This window comes from Octodon degus, unplaced genomic scaffold (genome assembly GCF_000260255.1).
Source record: "Octodon degus isolate 3935 unplaced genomic scaffold, OctDeg1.0 scaffold00042, whole genome shotgun sequence".
Classification (NCBI taxonomy): domain Eukaryota; kingdom Metazoa; phylum Chordata; class Mammalia; order Rodentia; family Octodontidae; genus Octodon; species Octodon degus.
The window spans coordinates 4871788-4876808 of record NW_004524618.1 but is presented as its reverse complement, the minus strand read 5'-3'; the positions used below and the strand labels follow the sequence as shown (position 1 = coordinate 4876808).

Here is a 5021-nt window from a genome sequence, read left to right as displayed (position 1 = left end):
AGAGAGAGAGAGAGAGAGAGAGAGAGAGAGAGAGAGAGAGAGAGAGAGAGACTGAGAGTCTAGGAATGGATTATCCACAGTATGGCACCTCTCCTGTAACTGCATCATCTAAGTGTGTTTTAGTAGAAAGTCCAACTCCCCAACTACTCCCCAACTCAAATTAACGTGCACTCTCCCTCCTCCTTCCCAGAAAAATCACACCAGTCTCATAAAAAGGACTCATATTTATGTACGGTAAAGAAGCAAACCACTTGTGTGACACAGATAATCAATACTGACCTTTTCCAAGGCCAGCAGTTGATAGCCCTATAAATATGATCAATCATTTCTAGAAAAATGGGGAAAAAGACACTGGTCATCCCTATGCCCCTTGGGTTACATGTTTCGTAGGTACACAGCAAGGCATCTATCACAGCCGTATAGAGGGGAGGCCAGTCATGCCAGGAGTTGCAAACAATGGAAGTCTTTTAAGGAATGGGATGGCTTGTGTTTCAGCAGGATTTAATCACCCTTCACAATACCAGCCAGGATTCTGATGTGGTCAAATCAACCAAGAAATTCTTCTCATGAGACATTTCCTCCTATTTGAAAGACGAAGATGAAAAAATTAAAAGGGAAAGAACTAGGATTGTTTTTCTGTCTTACGGCTTAAAATACATCTCAAGAAGCAACTTTGAATATATTACCAGATAAAAGTTAAATGAAATTTGTCGAGCCTTGTCTAAAATAAGACCAACCAGGTGTTGTGGAGGAGACCAAGGTGTTTCCCATCAGTAAAATGGAACGGTCTTGGCGTGGCTCTTCCCTCCATGTGGGGCTACGTCCTCGCCTGAGCCTAGAACATACCACCTCGCTGACTGATGCTGTGTAGAGCACACTGAATCTACCTGTCTCTCCCCTGGCTCTTTGCTTTCATGCGTCCTTGAAAATCTACCAGTGTCCAAATCTCAGACACTGACAGCAGGTCACCTGCTAAGGAGTTTCTGATCTTTAATTCTGAATTCGTTGAAAGGTCATAAGTCAGCTCTTTTGAAATCTTTAACAAAATACCTATTCCCTATGAATTTCTACTTCAGGAGAAGAGAATTAAATGGATAAGGTCTTCAGAAAAACACTGAAGAGCGGGTGAAGAAGGCCTGAAGCACTTCCTTCCTCCTCCACCTCCCACAGGCAATGCCACTTATCTGGTAAGTCTTCAACGAAGACTTGTTGAAGTCTTTGTTGGCCAACACAAGTGATGTCAAACCAAACACTGCTGCTTACTATAAACAGTTTCATTATTTCATGGACCATGAACTATTTCATGTCACACTTAGCTCATTCTTTTCTATGAAAAGATTACCAGGCAGAGAGAAGTAGGAATTATGAGGCATATGATTTACTTGAATATCTGCAAGGCAGCTGACAGGTCTGCCATAGCAATTCTGAAGAAAAGATAGAAAAATTATGAGCCAGATGCTAGTCAAATTATTTGGCTGAACAGCACCTAATTAGAGCATTAAAATCAACCAGGAGGGAAGTGCCACCAGTCAGCTGCGAGGATCTGTCATCTGCTCTTCCTTCGTCACTGCCATTAATGACTTGGAGACACAAAAATAATGGTCGTCGATGGAAATTGAACTTCCTGTTAACACAAAGCTGGAAGAAACAGTTGATAGATATGCTTTGATGGCAGAAGCAGGACCCAAGAAGTCTTGACTGTCTAAAGTGCTAAGCAGAACTTAATAAGATGTGATATAGCAGGGAGAAATGTCAGATCTTCCCTCTAGAAGTGACATCGAATCACAGAAAAAGCAGACTTGGTACAGTTCGAGTTAAAAAATAATAAGAATATCAGGGCCAGGGAGATGGCCCAGTTTGGTCCCTGGTACAACAAATTAATAAAAATATTAAGGTTCTCTCCTACACAATTTAATCAATATAAATATACATTTCAGGGAGACCTGAAATACCTAAAAGGATCTCTTAAAAGACAACAAAATTGTACACCTTATTTAGAATAAAAGTAACTTCCTGAAGTCTTCTACATCAGCCTGATCACAAAGAAAAACTGGCTGGTTTTGGATATTACCACCAAAAAGGACGGAGGGTCAAGGTTTCAACCTGCAGTACACATGAGGGCGTTGGTGGCAACGCTGGGTTTTGAATTAATTAGACTTTTAAATAAAAACATTTTTATTGGAAAATGTATATTATCTATAAATACATATATTTTATTAGATTATTCAAAGGAGTTCACAATCCTCAAAGTTTAATGACTATTGAAAGAAGACTATTTAAGATAAGATGGTAGCACTATTACCCAAGCTATGCTGGAGAAGCATACTGCTGATTTCTACTGTTCTTTTGAAAGGAACACTTAATGCTTAGACTTTTTTTCTGCTTTTTAATTTTTCTGGCCAATTTTGCATGCTTCCATGTAGTAACCTGAACAACTAAATTGAAGACAACAAAATGCAATGTGACTACCACTGTTGAATTCCTATCACTTCATTTAGTGACATTTTGTATTGTTTCTATTTCTTTTAAAAATATGTTTATTGAACTTCCTTTTTTTAAAAAAAAGAAAAGGTAGGCTGGTAGATACAGGGTTGAACAGTGGCCTCCACTAAGACACAGCCAAGTCTTCTTCTTGGAACTGTGAATGTGACTTCCGTGGGGGGAAGACAAGCTTGCTGCTTATGTCATTCAGTTGAAGAGCTTAAGCTGAGGTCACTCCAGACCACCAGGACTCTAAATCAAATAACAAGATTCCTTAGACAAGAAGAAGAGAGCTGCAGTGAGAATGTCAGAGGAAGATGGGAGCAGGAATTGTAGCAACTCAGTGGCAAGCCAAGAGACAACTGAAGCCATAAGATGAAGGAAGAAATAGTTTGTCTCCCCTTTAAGCCAGAGGAAAGGGAAGAGGAGGGAAGCACAGCAGGTGGACCTTCTGGGGATGGTTACGAAGCAGAGGAAGATGCTCTAACAAGATGGTCTACGGGACAAGGGATGCTCCAGGGCAGGTGAACACAGAACTTCAAACTGGCATCTGATCGCATGGCCGGGCTGATGCGGAGCAGGATGCAGGGATCACCCAGAGGCACAGGCTCCGATGCTGAGCCCAAGGATGCTTCCGCTGCTGGCCTCCCCAGCTCTTGGCAGTGTCTGTTCCTGACCTCACAGTGCCCTTTTCGTGAATGCATATGAAATAGGTGCTGTCAGAACTTGAGGTCTGCTTCAGAGTCTTCTCATTTGTATCTTGGCATCCACATTTTGTTTATTTGGCTCTTCTCCCAGAGTTTCTTATACTATGTTTCCAAGGTCTTACCCGAAACTGTGAATTGATACACTAATGTTTTCACTGGGGATATGCTAGTTTGATTTCCCATAAGATTACTTTATTACTCCAAATGCCAAATTATAATCACACTGCTAGGATTATGACCTTTGTTTATTTTCTTAATGGTCTCTACCTAAGATCAACAGGTAAAAAACCCCTTCATGGCTCTAGACATCAATACATTTCTTATTCTGCCATTCACCCTCAGCTCTGAAGAGACCAGAGCGTGCCGTGGGCTCACCCCTCACCGTGGTACCCTAGTGACCGCGGTATCTGGTCTCTCTTCTGCACGAACCTGGCTTCTTCAGTTCTAGCTAATGTTATATTCACTCGCTGTTCATCTAATTAAAGCTTCGGAAGCTGAAGGAACCACAAACACAGCAAAAATAGCAAAATATGCAGGGGATACAATAGGGAGTCATTCAAACTCTCAAGTATTTCTCTTCCTTTTTCATAAGTACCCACAGAACACACGTTAAAATTCACAGAAAGATCTGTGAAAATGAGACTCCCCTATGACCACGGTCAGAAACCATGTCCATCATTTTAGGATGATAAACACACAAAGAGTTTACTCAGTCTTCAACGAGGAAATGAGTCCAGACTGTTTTTGATGAATAATATTTTAAAAACCCACCAAGTTCTCAGACAAAACTTTCTCATTAGCTATATTTTTGCCCCTTAAGTTAAAGAGCTCAGGTCGGTGCGGAACACTTCTCACTCCTGCGGTATCTCTCTGGAAAGAACAAAGAGCTCCATTTACCAGCTGAAGATAAGACCTAGGAGATGGGTTGTGTGACGGCACGAAAGGGATGGGGAGTGTTTCCAGGGAGCACGTGGTTGCCAACTCAGATGCTGTGCTTTAAATGATCTTCTGTGACGTTGCTGGTGCTGTTGAGCTCTCCTTCTGAAGAAGCTCGCGTGATCTTGGCACTGGAGGTGCTCTGCGAGAGTGTGCACACAGATTCCCCAAACGAGGAACCCACAGGGATGCTGAGCATTTGCACTTGCCAGACCCCTTGGGTCACAGTGCTGCGCACCCGAGAGCTGCTGCTCCACGCCACCTACCCAGAATTTAATTTTCCTCTCTCTGATGTAAATTTTGTCCGCCACTTTGAGAGTATGTTAACACACGGAATCTCACTTGTAATCACTTCTTTGTGTCCTGAAAGGAAGAATAGTGCCCATTTAAAGTGGCTGTCTTACACAGAAGGGCTGATAGTCGAGGAGCGAAGGACATTCTAGACGATGGAGTTTTGTTCTGAAGTCTTTGGCAAAGACAAAGAAATGACTGGCATGGCCAGACCCACTGTTACCAATAGTCCCCTTCCTTGCCATTACCAAGATGAATTATCTTACCCTTGTGCTTCAGGAATGTACTGCTGGCCCACTTCTTTTGATTAAAAAAAAACAAACATAACCACCAACATAATAACAAAAAGAATCCATCCTATCCTATTAGATAATGTGTGTGAAGACGTGACCATGTCTGTAGATGACAAGTGTTCACTGCCAGCACCTGCGTTCTCATCTCTGGTGTCCCTACAACCTCGGGGTCCCTACAGACTCACAGTCCCTTTTGCAAGGGACATTCTAATCCCAAACATGGGAGCTTTAGAGTGTGTGTGTGTGTGTGTGTGTGTGTGTGTGTGAGAGAGAGAGAGAGAGAGAGAGAGAGAGAGAGAGAGAGAGAGAGAGA

General features: G+C 42.3%; 1 protein-coding gene across 1 annotated transcript in view; it reads right to left on the bottom strand.

Annotated features, from left to right (window-relative positions):
- Positions 1-5021, bottom strand: part of Sorcs3 (sortilin related VPS10 domain containing receptor 3) — a 621809-nt gene that overhangs the window by 50879 nt on the left and 565909 nt on the right. The gene's annotated exons all lie outside the window — the stretch shown is intronic.